This window comes from Lepidochelys kempii, chromosome 2, assembly GCF_965140265.1.
Source record: "Lepidochelys kempii isolate rLepKem1 chromosome 2, rLepKem1.hap2, whole genome shotgun sequence".
NCBI lineage: Eukaryota > Metazoa > Chordata > Testudines > Cheloniidae > Lepidochelys > Lepidochelys kempii.
The window spans coordinates 62713974-62732553 of record NC_133257.1 but is presented as its reverse complement, the minus strand read 5'-3'; positions in this window follow the sequence as shown (position 1 = coordinate 62732553).

Genomic DNA, 18580 nt, shown 5'->3' with positions numbered 1-18580 from the left:
TTTGAACAGAATCAACCAGAACTTCACCCACGGCTCTATTTTGAGCTACTAAATACAACAATACACATTACTATGGATCTGATCCAAAGCCCACTGAAGTCAACTCGGTCTCCAATAGGCTTTAGAGCAGGTCTCATTGTTCATAGGTTTCAGAGTAGTACAAACTCTGAAAGTAAACTGAAACTGTGGGCCAGACTGGTCAATTCAGTCCTCCCCACCCCAGCAAAAAAAGAAAACTTCAGAGATCCAAGTTGCAAAGCTGACTGTGGGGGAAAGGTAAGGAGAGTTCATGATAATAAACACCCAAACTGACACACAACATGGGGGTGCATTGGACTTAATTCTTTTGCATGGCCCGGTGTAGAAGAGAGGATATTACCAGTCTCTACAACATACTCCATACTTATATATGGCGCTCATATGCCCCCATCATAAGGAGTGCTTCAAAGAGGTCCACAGCTTCATTGCTGCTGTTCCCCGGCATATGATATTCTCTTTTGGGTGTTGGATCATATTAAAGAAGTTCTGTATTAAAATCACAAATGAGTTTGATTCCCCATAGTTTAAATTCCAGGGTATTACTAATTAAGAGGTCTCTTGGGTTTTGGTACTGTTTCTCTCCCTCTATGTGTGAAACTTGCAAGCTGCTAATTGTGTTAGTACATTCTAAGACAGAGTCTGTTCTCAGAGCAATTCTTTGTAATAACAACTGCTCACACAGAGAGAGACTCAAAGCAATACTCTGTAACAACAGAAACAGCACCCCGCCCTTTTGTTGTATTCATCTTGCTTTGTTAACAATTGTGATTAAAATAGAGATAGAGGATATGTGGATGGATGCTTGGTGTGGATAATAACTGAATGATCAGGGAGGTGCCAGCCTAAGAATCCAGTGTCCATCGGCTGAAGAAAGCGTCAAGTGGAAATAACCAGAGGACCCCCGGAGGGCAGACTGGAATCCACCCAATAGCCTCAAGAATGGGAGAACCAAAGAACAAGATAACATCTAGCAGCACGGAGCCGTCAGGAATGTGCCATCTGCTGATTGATTCAGCAACAGCATGATGAAGCAATTCCCATAAACTGGCATAGGAAGAAATTCCTATAAAAATGGGACTCTAGAAAGTGAAAACTTTGCAGTCTGATTCTGCAAACCAACTTCCAGGAGCATCAGATGTGCATCTGACGAGGCCCTGCTCCCTCCTCATGTCCAGGCCACCTGGCCAGTGGCTTGGCATGAGCAACTCTAAGGCTGGTAATTATAATAACAACCTTGCAGAACCTGTGTGTGTGTGTTTGTATGAATGAATATGTGAATAAATATGAGATTGAATGGAATGTTATAGCTATAACTAACTGCTTACTATGATTCTTTCTGTATTCACAATAAATGTAGTATTTTACCTTTTCCCCTTTAATAAGATCCTGCTGGTTTTTATTTTATTGGTATAACATGGGGGTGGGGGAAAGAGGAGTTTTCAGACTGCAAAGCGTCATTTTTAATCTCCCTGGATAACTTTTTTTAAAAGAACAGAAAAAGGAACTTGGGTCAAAAGCACTCTCTCATATTCAGGTAGTCAGAAAATTGCTAAGTGGATCCCTTAACACCACTCCAAAGAGCTAATTTATAGAAATCGGGCTGGTTGGCCCTGGAAATGGGGAGACTGCAGAATGTCTGATATGTTATTCTGGGCTATTTCATTACCCTTCAGAACTTTTCAGCTGCAAAGTCCAAGAAGTACACAGATGAATTTGGGCCGGCACAATAAAGAACTAGTCTACACTAGAAGTGCTATAGCAGTGCAACTGAGCCACTGTAGCACATCTGCTGAAGACACTCTGTGCCAACGGGAGAGAGCTCTCCCGTCAGCATAACAAACCCACCTCCACAAGAGATGGCAGCTATGTCAGCCGGAGAAGCTCTCCCGCCGACATAGCACTGTCCACACTGGAGCTTAGGTCAGTGTAACTTACGCCGCTTGAGGCAGTGGGCTTATTCACACCCGAGAGTGACATAAAATATACCAAAATAACCTGTAGTGTAAACAAGTCTGGATTACTGTCAGGAAGATTTCCTGACATGATTGAAGTCATTCCTTAGCTGCTAGAGGAGATGGAAAAGGGTCAGGCCAATAGAAAGAACCGTCACTGGGTTTAGCAGGAACAGCTCAGCCATCATGTTGAACAGCGGAAACAGTCAAATGGATATTCTAGGGAAACTTAGCAAAAAGAAAGGTTAAAAAAAAGAAAGTGAGAAACTCCATTTATGGGTTTTCTATTTTTTCAGGACATAATAAATATAAAGACTTAGTTATATCAATGAATTAGGACCTGGTTTCCATCAGCGTCTAGAATCCAATTTGAAATCATCATTCCATTTTCCAAGTAATAGATATAAAAGTTTACATAGGAGACAAAGCACCTGAACTTGAATCACATCATCAGTTTTGTGCTGATGAGACATTGGATGGATTTTCTATTACATATCTAAAGAGTGAACATCTGTCTTACCAGAGAGCTTATTCAACCTCAGCCAAAACCCTTCATACTCAGGAATACATGTCATAATTTGAGACTACTGAACTGAAGATACTCTGGAGAGGAGTCATGCCAGCAGCGTATATTTTAACACAGCTGAGATTAGTCTTACATGAAAAGGATTCTTGGAGTTTCTTTCTTTTTTTCTTTTTAACGTCAATTTTTATCCCGAGTTACTTCTCTCCCTTTCCATTTTTAGCAGGTGCTTTGGTGCCCATAGTAGCACTAACAGTGGCAACACTATCCTGCAGAACATATTTACAAAAAATTAAATGTAAGATCCATAAATTGGCATGTTGCAGTTTGGTGATTTGATGAATAGCATCAGGAAGAAGGCCATAAACCACCACAGAGTACTGCTAAAGCTAGAGCTACCTGCCAGTTAGCAGCAGCGAATGCCTGAAAAATGCCTACCTATTCATGGGCTGTATTTCTGTGGCATGCCTGAGATGCAACATGTCCATAAGGCAGGGCCTTCATGGAATGACATTATATTATAAGCCAACTAGCATTTCCAGCAGGGAAATTTCAAATGCAGAGATACATCTTCCAGGGCTAACATGTCCAGGAACAAAATAAACAAATATGGTGGCATCCAAAGTTTGAAAGTAGGGTAGAACATGAAACACTTAACTACTCCCAGCACAGTGTTGGATTGCCCCCTTCTCCCTGTGTTGAAAAGCCCAGTTCTCCAAAGCAGTAGGTCTCATTTCTGGCTGTGGTATGGGCTTGAAGTGGTAATTAATTCAGCTAGGCTTTTAAAAATTATTTTCTAAAACACAATGTTTTTTAAAAAAGCATTGTAAACAGCAAGTCAGTAGCACACACACGCAATATTAAGTTCCAGGCCTGCAATCCCTTCCTCACATGAGTGGTCTCATTGATTTTAATGAGGGTACTTGTATGAGTAAGCGTGTTCAGACTGGTGTCTTTATTTCATACAGTGCCTTTCAAACAAATTGTACCCTAAAACGTTTTATGGAATTAAACGACACAGAGAGTGGACAGTATATGACATTAATTACAGAAAGCAATGTCATAAAGACTGTGTGGTGAATAAATTAAGCCATTCAGTCATAAGGCCAACAACCAAGGGAGAGAGAAATTAAGAGACATAGTCAAGGGGAAAAAAAGATATTTTTTAAGATGAGATTTGAAAAGAGAGTCAATGAGGCAGAGAGATACATTCCTGCAAGAAGATTGCATACCAAGAAAAAACTTTCAGATGTCCAGATAAACCAAGCATGGACAGGTTCGAGTAGATGCATGGTACATGGAGGCTATCCCTACACAAACAGCAATTCTCACATGTCACAAATTATTTACAGGGAGAAGCCTATTGCTTGATTGGTCTACTACAGGTGTGGCCAACCTGAGCCTAAGAAGAAGTCAGAATTTACCAATGTACATTGCAAAAGAGCCATAGTAATATGTCAGCAGCCCCCCATCAGCTCCCCCACCCCGCTCCCAGCACCTCCCACCCACCAGCAGCCCCACCAATCAGCACGTCCCCCTCCCTCCCCGCACCGCCCGATCAGCTGTTTCATGGTGTGCAGGAGGCTCGCGGAGGGAGACGGGGGAGTGGGGAGGAGTGAGGGCACGGCAGGCTCAGGGGAGGGGGCTGGAAGGGGTGGAATGGGGGCAGGGCCTGTTGCAGAGACAGGGGTTGAGCAGCGAGCACCCCCTGGCAAACTGGAAAGTTGGCACCTGTAGCTCCAGCCCCGGAGTCGGTGCCTGTACCAGGAGCCGCTTATTAACTTCTGAAGAGCCACATGTGGCTCCGGAGCCGCAGGTTGGCCACCCTTAGTCTACAACTTGTAGTATATCTAGTTTTTCAGTTCACTGCTCTATAAAAGTCATTTATACTAGCCCCTAACCAGCAGAGATCAGAGGAACATCCACAAGTCATAAACCAGAGCCCATCCTCACGTTTCTCCAGACAAGGAACATTTGTGTCAGATTCATTACATCCCTATACAGATATTTACACAACTGGAAATCATTACACTTTAAAAACCTGAGCTAAACAGGACTATAAGTGGACAGTATTATTGTGCACACACGCACACACACAAACACACACACACCTACCTCAAAGCGCCGGGGTTCAATTCCCAGCTCTGCAACAAACTTTGTGTGTGACCTTGAGCAATTCACTAAATGTCTCTGTGTCTCAGCTCCCCAGCTGTAAAATGGAGATGTTCGTACTTCTCTATCTTACAGGGTGATGTGACACTGAAAAATGCAGAATGATTGTGAGGCATTTAGATACAACAGTGATGGGGGCTGTCTAAAAACCTATACAGGAATATCTGTCGTAACATGCACCTAATACATTCAAGATGGTAAAAAGAGAATGAAGAGACTAATAACCAAATGCCACAATTTGAGAAAGTCCCAAGACTAGAGTCAGACGACTGCAATGATTATGAGCTGAATCATGCACTTTAAGGATTAAGGAGATTGAAAATTTCTTCTAGATTTAAAGGAATCAGCTCTACTACTATAAAGCACCTTTATACTGGTATAATTGCATCCACACTAGAGGATCACATTGGTTTAACTAGATCTGTTTCTAAACTTGAGAAAACAAAACTGGTACAAAACCTGGGTGCAGACAAGTCCTTAGAAGCGTACACACCTGAGGCAGAACTTTTTGCTGATGCCACAACCTTTTCAGACTGACTCATATTCACATGGTACTTAAGTGAGGACTGATTAGTCACATGAAGGAAAAACACTTGGAGTCTTAGCACCACTTCAACCCTCCCTAAATTTCTGCTCTCATTTTCACTGTCTATTTTATTCCCAAGCCTCATGGTTTTTGTTCTCTTTTTGTTCCCTTCTCCCACCTGTGCTTGCCACACTCTTTGATTTCAACTGAATGTGCAGGTGCTCAGATCATCTGAAAACCAGGCCCTCAGCGTCTCAAGTTGATCGCGCAGAAATGGAGGCACACCAAATCAGTGACTACTTTTGAAGATTTGGACCTTAACCTCTTTGTTACTTGAAAAAACCACGCCCCTGACCGACATAACTTTTACCAACAAAAGCACAAGTATGGACAGCGCTATGTTGGTGGGAGTCACTCTCCTGCCAACATTGCTACTGCCACTCGTGGGGTGCTTTAATTATGCCAGTGGGAGAGCTCTCTCCCATCGGCATAGGGCGGCTACATGGGAGAATTTACAGCAGCACAGCTGCAGCGGTACAACTGTGACGCTGTAAGGTCTGTAGTGTAGACGTACACTCAATTTCCTCATCTTTAAAATTAAGGTAATCGCTGTCTACCTCAGAGAGGTTTTATGAGGCTGAACTCATTAATGTCTGCAATTATGTTAAGGTCCTCAGATGAAGCTGCTACAGAGGTATTTTTATATAACAAGTTCTTCCTAGATGAAGAAACATAGACAAGACACATGCTACTTCTTGTTGAGACTGACTGTTGAAATGAAATCCTGAAGCTTGCACGGCATATGGAAATGTTATGCCTTCGTAAAATTGACACATTCTTAGAGTGTTCTTTAAGTAAGTCATATGGATGCTCTCACTAATTCTTCATTAACCTGCTGCTTCCTATGCATTAAAGGATGAAAAGGGCTAAAGATTTTCCCATATAGCCTGGGAACCACAAAGTCAGCCCTACTGAACGGAGTTATCGATAGAGTTAGAGTTCTAATTTATGTTGTGTGTTTTAACTAATAAGGCTGCTCCTGCTTTAATTAGTGTTCTAGGGTTAGGAGGTTATTCTTTTAAGTGAAGGAACTGAACTCACCTGCTGAGAGACAATCTAGAGCATTCCAATAAAACAATAACGGCTTCATGCCTCCTCTGTCGCACTTAAATCTATGTTAACTGTTTCCAAAAGCTAAGCAGCCAGGCCTATGCTCTACAGTGATCAATAGCCCCATGGTTAGATATTAGAGTATTGCACTCAGTAGGATAAATGTTCGGTCTTTGGTAGATTTAGTGGTGGGTGAAAATGGCAGATGGAACGCAAGTCTTTTGTTCAAAAGCTTTGTTCTCTAGACTTTTTGGTATAAAGAATTTCTCTGTGATATTTCTCTCTCTTTTTAAGAAACAGGAAGCACCAAGCATTATGCTTTGTCCTCCTTAGAAAAGCCACTCTTGTTTGCCCAGGATAATTTATTAACAAAAGGAGTAGGTCAACTTAAAATAAAACAAGGCTCCACTCACTAACATTATTCTGAACCTTCAAAGTTGCCACTGTCTGAATAAAACAACTGAAATATGTGACAAATGACCAAAATATGGATGTGACCCACAGACCTCTTGGTGCCAATAGCAGAGGGCACAGGGTTTTAGATCCTCTGTATTGGATATACACCTAATAGTTCACGAGAGGGTGGCATGTGAGGTCTCTACTGAGAACTAGGAGCCCACTGATCATCAGAATCCTTGTGAAATGCATGTATGGATAATACTGAAGAAGTTAAGTATCTCTACTGAAAATTGCATTCTTAAGGTCTTGGAGTTAAAGCAGGTCACCAGGAGGTGACATGCCTCTGACCGGTTCCTTTCAGGCAGGAGTTAACAAATGCTTATCTCCCTGTCTGATCAGGTATGTGTTTGTCTGCCTCACAACGGAGGCCTATTTGCTGGCTGAGCCAGGTACCAGTGCAAAATCTACACAGGAGAAAATCTCCATAAAGAAACAAAACAGAAGGGGTACGTCCTTTTTATGAATGAAGACAAAGGATGGGACTTGTGTATCTTGGGAGGCAAAGGAACACACTGGATCCTTCCCTGAGGAGGCAAGGTAACAGCATGTTTGTCTTACCAAAGGAGGGTCACAGCCAGCCTGGCTGTAAAATGCTGCAAGGAGGAGCAACATTCTACAAGACATGAGAGTATCTTAATTAAGTCTGGGCTCTAGAAAGCATGTTATGATTTTGTTTTACATTTAAATCATTTGTTTCCAATGCTTCTACTTGCTATTACTTGAATCTCTATGCTTTGTTAAATAAACTTAGATATATTTATAGTGAAATCAGTATAAGTGTCATGTGATAAGAAAAGCAGCAATCTAAGATGAAACTGGTAAACTGGAGTGTACTGTTTCTTTTGGATGCACCAAATCTGTGAATACTGTGAGTGGCCAGTGGATTTGTGGGTTTGGACACTTGAGGGAGATGCTTGGAGGGCCCAGAGGTTAGAATCTACCTATTGTTAATCTGTAGAAAAACAGCAGGGCATCTGTAGGCCTAGAGGGCAGTGCTTGTGTTGCCCATGGCTGGTGGAGTTGGGGGCCTCCCCTTACCCCCCAGCCCATCAGGCACAGACAGGGCTTCCTCATGCTAAGGGCAGGTGGCAGTGATGTGCCTCATAACCCTGGGGACCCCTGGAAAGCATCACAATGGAGCACCTGTGTTTTGTTGCACATCACACCGTAACACACATAATGGCTTTTAACTATTAAAAACTGTTTTTAATGGTTTGTTTTCTCACTCTGTAGATCAAATAAACCCGTTGTTTAAAAGAAAAACTGGAAAAAGCGAAAATTCCATCATGTGCAACCACCTGAAGCCATGGTCAATAGAAAGGGGTGTGAAATGCACAGAAATATGAAAAGCAGTCAATGTGGAAGAGGTGAGCTAGGGACCCATGGCCTACTGGTTCCCATTACACTGCACTGTTCCCTTTAGATCGCCTCACCTGGCAGTATTGTGGAAAAGGAAGGCTAAACAACGCAAAAGGTACAACTTAAAGCAAAATCTGGAACACTCAGAAAGTATGCACACTAATTCAAGTTCTGGCCTTAACTTTTCCTAACATTATACTCATGCAGTCCTCACTGAAGGTTTCATGGCTGTATCTCATGGTAGAATTTTACCCCCAAGGCTTTGAAGAATAGACAGGACTTCAGATTCACAGGAAGGGTTCCTACTTACTGCAATGAGAGTGACACTAGTGCTTGAATTAGGTAGGTGGGAGATATAGATGGCTATTTAACTTCCTTACTTCTCACTACTACTATTTGAACACGGGTGGGGAAATATTGGCACATGATATTTTGTAGGAAGTGGCATATATTATCACTCACTTTTCCTTTTATTGGAACAATATATTTATGATTCATTTCCAGGCCAATCTCCAGATATTTTATTTTCAAAGACTACCAATTTTATAAGGTGAACTATATTACTTTTATTGGGAGGGAGTTTTTAAATTTGTTTTTATGAAACAGTATTAATACACATAGATGTGGAGAGAGGGGATTGACACTTTATAGGTGAGCAGTTTTGCAAGCAGCTTGTATTTTGTAAGATACTCACAGAAGTGGTAGGATATCTGCAGACTGGTGGTAGGTGTCAAAGGCCTTCACAAACATTAATAAATTAACCCTCCATCCTGCTGGGAGGTAGTTGTGATTTCCATTTTATTGATGAGGACTCTGAAGCACAGTGTGGTTAAGCAACTTGCAGAAGGTCACAAGGAAATTGCTAGCAAAGGTAGGTATAGGATCCAGGACTCTTCATTTCCAGTCCTGTACCACACATCCATCCATCCTTTACTGACTGACCCTGACTAGATTATAATTGGTGTCAGGGTTCCCTCTCCACTCTGAACTCTAGGGTACAGATGTGGGGACCCACATGAAAGACCCCCAAGCTTATTTTTACCAGCTTAGGTTAAAACTTTCCCAAGGTACAAATTTCGCCTTGTCCTTGAACAGTATGCTGCCACCACCAAGTGATTTAGACAAAGAACAGGGAAAGGACCACTCCTGTCCAGATTGGAAGCTGAGGAAAAACAGAAGGAACTCCAAGTGCCCTTTCCCTGTTCTTCGTCCAAATCACTTGGTGGTGGCAGCATACTGTTCAAGGACAAGGCGAAATTTGTACCTTGGGAAAGTTTTAACCTAAGCTGGTAAAAATAAGCTTGGGGGTCTTTCATGAGGGTCCCCATATCTGTACCCTAAAGTTCAGAGTGGGGAGGAAACCCTGACATGGTGGCAGAGCAGTGGGATCATTTTGAACCAGAGATCATTTTGAACCAAAAGCACAGACCTGAAGAGGTGTGGTTTTTTTAAGCTGAGAGCAGCTAGAGGGTTTTCTGTCTCTTTATCTGGAGGCAGAGGTGTTAGTTTTTTAACAAAAGGATTTTTCTGTAGGCTGAGAACAGCTATCAGAATCAAAGGTATCAGGTTACAGCACTGCAAATTGGGAATTCACAAGCAGGTTCTTTCTTTCTTTCTAACTCTTGGGTATAACTAGGTTAAAAACAAAGGGGCTAGGATGACAGAAAGCAATGTCCAACAGAAACTGGAATTTGCCAGAAACAGATCAAGGATGCAAGCCCTCCAACTCCTGTAAAGTTAGTAAGTAATCTAGCTAGAAAATGCGTTAGGTTTTCTTTGTTTTGGCTTGTGAAATTCGCTGTGCTGGAGGAAATGTGTATTCCTGTTTGTGTGTCTTTTTGCAACTTAAGGTTTTGCCTAGAGGGATTCTCTATGTTTTGAATCTGACTGCCTGTAAGGTTATCTTCCATTCTGATCTTACAGAGTTGTTCTCTTATCTTTTTTTTTTTTGTTGTTGTTCTTCTAATAAAGCTCTCTTTTTTAAGAATCTGATTGGGTTTTTTGGGTCTTAAAAATCCAAGGCTGGTTTGTGCTCATCTTGCTTATTCTCAAGCCTCCCCAGGAAAGGGGGTGTAAGGGCTTGGGGGGGATATTTTGGGGAAATAGGAACTCCAAACGGTCCTTTCCCTGTTTTTTGTCTAAATCACTTGGTGGTGGCAGCATACTGTTCAAGGACAAGGTGAAATTTGTGCCTTGGGAAAGTTTTTAAACTAAGCTAGCAAAAATAAGCTTAGGGGGTCTTTCATGCGGGTCCCCACATCTGTACCCTAGAGTTCAGAGTGGGGAGGGAACCCTGACAGTTGGCAACTGAAGGTTTTAAGAAACAGAATATACAGATATAAGTGCTGTTAAAATTCAGACAGAGCTTTACAGGATGAACCCATCATACAATGGAAGCTTGCATTGCTTGTAACCTATTGGCCAGTTACACCATAGTATTAAACTCCAGAGCATAATGAATCCTTTAAGCCACTGTTGACATAGGTAAGGAAGGTTGGGGACCATAGCAAGCAAAACTGGTAACCTAGAGTGAATTATCTAGCAGATATCCTACCAACCTACACAGAATGTGGTGTAAGCTCTATAAATGCCACTTTGGAAATGTGAAAGCCTCCTAGGCTGGATCAATAGACATGGGAGGTGGGGAGGCACCACATGAAAACAATAAAAGAAGGGGCAATAGGTTCTTAATTCCACAAGCAAATGAGCAGTCTAGCCACAGCAGACGGTGAGTGTGCTCCCTCAGGAAAAGTGGAAGACAGGCTGCATTCCGCAAATAAACATGTTATTAGTATAGATCATGCACTTACTATGATTTATTGGTATCCTATTTGCCACGTGCATATTGTTACATTTTTCAAATTACTTCTTGGGGGGAAAAAGGTGAGAAGAGTAGTTAACAGATTCTATATACATACTTCATGAATGGGTTTGTAAATTCTCAATCCCATCAATACCTTTTACATGTGCAGATATAAATTCAGATCTCTCACATTTGGGGGAAGAGGAATACCAACTAACCACCACTAATCCAAAATTGACCTAATAGAATTTTGCAGTTTGCCTCCTGTCAAGAAATAAAAATATAAATTATGTTTTTCACAAGCAGGGCCTCAGGAAAGTCCATGGTGTCAGCAGTTTCCTGTTCAAGGTCTGACATATCTCACCACTAGCTCCTTCACAGTGATTGAAATTAAAGAAATCTCTTATTAAATCACTAAAGAGTATGTGGCTCTAGTTTCAGTATGTCTGTCTGAAATAATGCCAGTGTTGTATCCTGCCCATGTGATCTCCACTTTATTATTGGGAGCAAAGTATCCAGTTCTCAAGTTCTGCGCTCTTAACAGTACCACAAGATTGTAACTCAAACTGTTTTTACACACTGGCCTCTCATGACTGAGTCTTAAAGAGAAAGGAATTGTGTTCCTGCCACCACAGTACTCTGGGTTGCATGCTCTAAAGTGAGCCATTAAATAGAACTTTGAATATTTATAGGCATGTGGTATACAAGTCATCAGCAGTGGGCTCTACTTTATTGGGCCATCCATTCACGCAGAGTTTTGAAAGCTTTTTCAGGTGATTCCGAGTTTCCCAATAGCAGAGAAGTAGAAAAATTTACTAATACTGTACCAAGGAAAACATGACGAATTGTGAAGACAATTTAATCAGAGAAGGGTAATGATGTAAAATACAGTTTATGAGCTTTAATTTCAGTAAATGCAAACCTGCAAAGATCCTAGAGGTAACAGAAAACAGGTGACCAGTTTTCAATGGCAAGAGAAAAAAAAAAGACAACAAATACAGTTCCAAGGAATTACTTGAAAATCTAAGGAAATTACAAGTCCCTTTAACAAGGCCACACGTGAAGTAATTTGTTCAGTGCACTGACCCCGAAGACAGAGGTTCAGGTTTAAAAGCAAGTATACCAAAGGGCAATGAGGCTCATTTAGGGAGCAAGGATTTCAACAGTGGAATAGGTTTGGTTCTGAGATAAGGTATCGAAGTGTGTGCAGTGCATCATTACAGTATTTCAAAACCAAAAGGAGGTCAAACAAGCATCTAAGGGATGCCGCATTTGACTCATCAGGAAGAGATGTCATGAGCAACATTTTAAAAATTGCTTTCTAATTTTGGGTGCCTCAGTGGGGAACGTGATCACTCAGCATCTTTGAAAATCATTCCCAAGCTGTCTAAAAACGGGCAGCCAAAATTAGAAAGCACTTGAAAATTTTGGCATACACGTGGCCGTAATTGGAAATTGATGAGAGACAAGCTTAGGGTAAACATTAGGAGGGTTTTATAGCTCAAGCTGATGCAAAACCAATGTGCAATAAGTGAATGATAAAGACTCACTAATCACCCTATTATATAGAGCATATGGGTATATCTCCCGTAAGTCAAAAATGAGAAGACACAAAGGGAGATGGCAAACCTAAGGAAGATGAATATTCTGCGAATGTATCTCTTTTACATTCAAGGCAAATTGAAGAACAATATTGTTAAATATTTACTTATCACCTACTAGCTTATTAAACACTGTTGCACCAAATACAGCTGACAATATAGTGTGGGAAGGGATATTCTTTACTAGTAAAATGTCAGGAGTGAGCCTCATAGGTGACAAATGCTGTAAGAAAAAGTGACTCAGCTGTATTACAAGCAGTCAAATACCCAAACATGGGCTGGCATTCCAGAAAATACTTATATTCTCTTGCCTTTTTGTTAATTTCCTTCATCCGGTTCCCAGTGTTGCCTTGTACTGAATGATGCTGAAACATCCCAGAATTTGTATTTATATAGCACCAACACTGTGCAAGCTCTTGCAATGCACTAAGTTCTTGCTCCAATATGAACTAAGTGACAGCAGACCGTCAGCTGATCAGAGCTCAAGCAGGCACTTTCCAGACTGATAGTAGAAAAAAAATGCATTAACTTTTATTCACCACTAAGTGTGGATTTCTACAGACCACCTAAGGGGCAGTTCCCCCATTGTAGCACTGATCAGCTGAGCAGTGCATTGCTGCACCCAGATATTCCACTTTGGAAGGGCAGGTGCTTATGTCAAGTCCGGTGTGCGCTGCTGCTGCCCACAGCCAGATCATCAAGCAGCATCAGGATGGATTCTGACCTCTGAAGTTACCGAGACAAGTTTGAATGTCAAAACTTCATTAAAAATACAGAAGTCTGGATAATATATGGCAAAACAAATAATACGTATATAGGGAGGAAAAAGAGTTTTGTGTTTATAGCACAAGACAGCAAGTCAGAAGAACTGAATCTGTTACTCATTGGCTGAAATGCAACCTTCCTGCTCTGGGCTAGTCACTTGGGTGGGAAAATTTAGACCCAATTTTGGGTACCTCAGTTTTTGGATGCCTAAACTTGAGGCATCTAGGGCATGTTTGTCGGAAAGGGTGAGTACTCGCAGCTCCCAGTGAGGTCAACTGGACTTGTGAAAAATCTTGCTTCACTTTTTCATAACACTTTTATATGTTCAAAGCACTGTTCAGATAATAGCTAAGTGATGCTCACACACCTTTGTGAGATGGGCTGGAAATATTTGTATTCCTATTTTATAGAAGGGAAATGAGACAAAAGGTGAAGGGACGTGCTCAAGACCACAGAATGAATCAGGAAAGAACCAGGGTTAGAACCCAGGACCTCCTAGGAGTCTGGGTAACAAACAGGAGGAAAATTTAATCTAGTTGGTATTACTGAAACCAATGGTTATATTGAAATCAATGGTTATAACCTATTTAGGAAAAAAGTTGACAAAAGGGGTGGGGGAGTGGCACTCTATGTCAAAAATGGCATTACCTGTTTCCGAGTCACTGAAAACTCAGAAAAACGTGATCTTGAATGCTTATAAATCAACATCCTAACAGATAAAACACAATATGGGGTATTAGTTGGTGTCTGCAACAGACCGCCAAATCACACTAGGGAACAGAATGACTGGCTCCTTACATACCTATTGTCATAAATGTAAAGGGAAGGGTAAACCCCTCTAAAATCCCTCCTGGCCAGAGGAAAAATCCTCTCACCTGTAAAGGGTTAAGAAGCTAAAGGTAACCTCGCTGGCACCTGACCAAAATGACCAATGAGGAGACAAGATACTTTCAAAAGCTGGGAGGAGGGAGAGAAACAAAGGGTCTGTGTCTGTCTGTATGCTGCTTTTGCCGGGGATAGAACAGGAATGGAGTCTTAGAACTTTTAGTAAGTTATCTAGCTAGGTATGTGTTAGATTATGATTTCTTTAAATGGCTGAGAAAAGAACTCTGCTGAATAGAATGACTATTCCTGTCTGTGTGTCTTTTTTGTAACTTAAGGTTTTGCCTAGAGGGATTCTCTATGTTTTGAATCTAATTACCCTGTAAGGTATCTACCATCCTGATTTTACAGAGGTGATTCCTTTACTTCTATTAAAAGTCTTCTTGTAAGAAAACTGAATGCTTTTTCATTGTTCTCAGATCCAAGGGTTTGGGTCTGTGGTCACCTATGCAAATTGGTGAGGATTTTTACCAAAATTCCCCAGGAAGTGGGGTGCAAGGGTTGGGAGGATTTTGGGGGGAAAGACGTGTCCAAACTACATTTCCCAGTAAACCCAGTTAGAGTTTGGTGGTGGCAGTGGAGATCCAGGGTCAAAGGATAAAATTAATTTGTACCTTGGGGAAGTTTTAATCTAAGCTGGTTAACCTAAGTTTTCATGCAGGTCCCCACATCTGTACCCTAGAGTTCAGAGTGGAGGAGGAACCTTGACACCTATCTATAATGTGTAGGGAAAAAAGCTCTATGATCATGGGGAACTTCAATGTGAGCGACATATGCTAGAGGTCTCATGCTGCCAGTACTGAAACATCTTGGAAGTTCTAAATGTTATAGATGACAATTTCTTAACTTGCATCCAACGTGGGAGAATTCTATTTTATACCTTGTCTTGACAAATAAAGAGGAACTGATCACAGAAGTAAAAATTAATGGTAGCTTAGGTACAAGTGATCATGACTTGACATGTTTATAATGAGCAATCAGAAGGAAGTCCAGACCTGTAATATATCCACTTGGTGCTTTTAAAAGGTTACTTTCACAAAGCTGAAAACAATTATAAGCCAAATCATCTAGGAAGAATTTAATCAGAAAAATGTGAATGATAATTAGGAATTGTTTAAGAACACTTTATTAGAAGCCATAATCCCACAATCGAGGAAGAAGGCTATATTGGTTAAAAACACCCAACCTGGTTTAGAGGAAAAGTGAAGGCGACTATAAAAAATATTAACAAATGTAAGAAAGAGGTGGTGGATAGTAATGAACCTAATCAGAAGCTAGGAATTGCAGAACACTAGTAAGGGAAGCAAAGGGACACAAGGAGAAATCTATAGCCAGCAAAGTTATGGACTATAAGGAAGAGTTTTTAAGTATATTAGGAAGGAAAAGAATAACAATGGTATTGGCCCATCACTACATGGATATCGTAGAATTATCAGTAATAATGCAGAAAAGGCAGAAGCGTTCAATAAATATTTCTGTTCAGTATTTGGGAAAACAGATGATGTGGTCCTATCATAGATAACACTCTTCACATTTTGTTAGTATATCAGGAGGATGTTAAATAGCAGTTACTAAAGTTAGGCATTACTAAAATCAGCAGGTCTGGATAACTCACATCCAAGAGTTTTAAAAGAACTGTCTGAGAAACACGCTGGACCGTTAATGATTATTTTTAATAAGTTTTAATACACTGGAACATTCCAGAAGACTGCAAGAAAGCTAATGTGTCAATATTTTAAAAGGGTAAATGGGATCACCTGAGTAATTATAGACCTGTCAGTCTGTCTTTGATCCGGAGTGAGTGGGTGGAGTGGCTGATACAGGACTTGATTAATAGAGAATTAAAGAAGAATGATATAATTAATGCCAATCAACATGGGTTTATGCAAAATAGAGCCTGACAAAGTAATCTGATATCTCATTTCTTAAATGAGATTAAAAATTTAGTTGATAAAACGTAATAGTGCTGATATAATGTGCTTAGACTTGTGTAAGGCTTTTGACTTGGTACCATACCTTTTTATTTGATTGTCTTATCTTTTCCAGACTTGGGTTTTCAGGGAACTTTTTGCTCAAAATTTACCTATATTACTAAATCATTCTTCAGTTACGCCAAGAAAGCCTGGCCAGCAATTTTGCCTGCATTTCTAAAAGTGCTTATTCAGATACCAGTTATTAGGCCCTAGTTGTTTAATTGTTCCCCAATGTTCCAAACCACACTGCCTTTCAGAATGAGTCCCTAGGTATCTAAAATTGGGTGTTCAGGAACCTAAACGACTGGGCATTTCAGAAAATTTGAATCTCCATTTGTGTTTTCTCTTTATTATATTGGGGTGTTGAAAGGAGAATATGAGAGAGAATGTTTGACTGTTGCCAGAGTAAAACCCTTTTTCACATCAGGAATGGCTGTAACTCAGTATAGCAGAGGAAAGCAAAGCGACAAATGAGTTATGCATGGTCATCCCTATGGAATGAAAATAAGAAGTATATTACATTGCCTACCATTACATATTATATTTAATGATACCATGGCCAAGAGGGGATTTCTCTACAGCAAATGTAGATGTAAAGTTTTTACTAATATGGTTGTAGAGATATTATAATTTATTGCATTCTTCCCATTGGTTAGGTTTAAATATATAAGAAATAAATTAATGTACATGTTTCTGAAGGAGAGAGACCCCGGGAAAATGCTTAGAAATAATCTGAAATGTGGCCACAGTATCTTTATTTTGTATCTAAGGCATCTTCCCAGTCAATGAACCTCTGTGAAAGATTAATGTAGTTTGAACTTTTATTGAGGAATATCATTCGTGTACTGTCACATTTAGCACAAATGGTGCTTCAGTCACAGTTCAGTAATATTCCAGCATATTATTTCCAAGGCATTTGAGAGTTTAGAGAATTATTGAAGGGCACACTGTACTCATTTGGTACTAAGGCAGAGTGCAGTTGCAGTCTCCATATGATTTCAGCAAATGGAATCATTGTTAATTTCATTGTACATAGCAAAATAGTGGTGATAATAACCCAGGTGAAATATCCCACTGGAGAAAATAGATGGAATATAGTGCTCTATGAGATCTCCACTAAGAATCCTAGAGGCAATATGGGAATGAGAAGAATTAGACTTCATTCCTATGCATTCTGTGAAAAGCTAAACTATTTTGTTTTACAAACACATATGTCTCAGAATATCTTCATTTCCATTTTCTGAATGTGCTGCAGATGAAAAAATTCAAGTCCTACAAAAATCACTTGTCAGAAGGTAGGTTCAGATATTTCAATTTAGGGATCATTATTTGTATTAAATACATCTAAGGCTGATCCTGAAAATAAAGACCAAAGCCAAGATTTATAGCAGATGTTGCCTTTATACCGGTAGTTGTGAGTTTACTCTGTCCTTATACATTGTAATAGAACTAGTCTAATTTTTCATTAAAATAAAACAAATGTAGTCCCTTTTCTAAATTGTTAAATCATTCACAAATTGAGTCTGATTTCTATGAATGTGTTATTTCCAAGTATTCACTGCATAGTTTAAGCAAACATATTTTAGCCTATCAGTTGTTTCCACCGGCTATTTACTATCTGTGGTGTGTGATTGGTCATCTAAATCACATGAGATTGCTTCTGCTTTCTGATTGGATGACAATCCTTTTAAACAGGAGAATAATGACAAACAATGAGCAGTGACTAATAAATACTCTTCTTTGTGCACAAATATCCATCTTGGTACTTGTATTGCTCGCATCACTACAGCATCTGAAAGCCTTTTTCACATGTAAATAAAGGTATTCATATGACAACAATAGCCATTCCCCAAATTTTCATGCAAACTAAAGTGAGTTGGTCTCAATTTACAGGCCACAAATACTGTTGAACCAAAAATCCATTGAGAATTCAGAGGAACCAAAAAGCCACTGAGAATTCAGACTAATGTTTTCAATTGTGGACCAGACATTATCTACATGAATATCTACATAGAATCATAGAATATCAGGGTTGGAAGGGACCTCAGGAGGTCATCTAGTCCAACCCCCTGCTCAAAGCAGGACCAATCCCCAGTTAAATCATCCCAGCCAGGGCTTTGTCAAGACTGACCTTAAAAACTTCTAAGGAAGGAGATTCTACCACCTCCCTAGGTAACGCATTCCAGTGTTTCACCACCCTCCTAGTGAAAAAGTTTTTCCTAATATCCAACCTAAACCTCCCCCACTGCAACTTGAGACCATTACTCCTTGTCCTGTCCTCTTCTACCACTGAGAATAGTCTAGAACCATCCTCTCTGGAACCACCTCTCAGGTAGTTGAAAGCAGCTATCAAATCCCCCCTCATTCGTCTTTTCTGCAGACTAAACAATCCCAGTTCCCTCAGCCTCTCCTCATA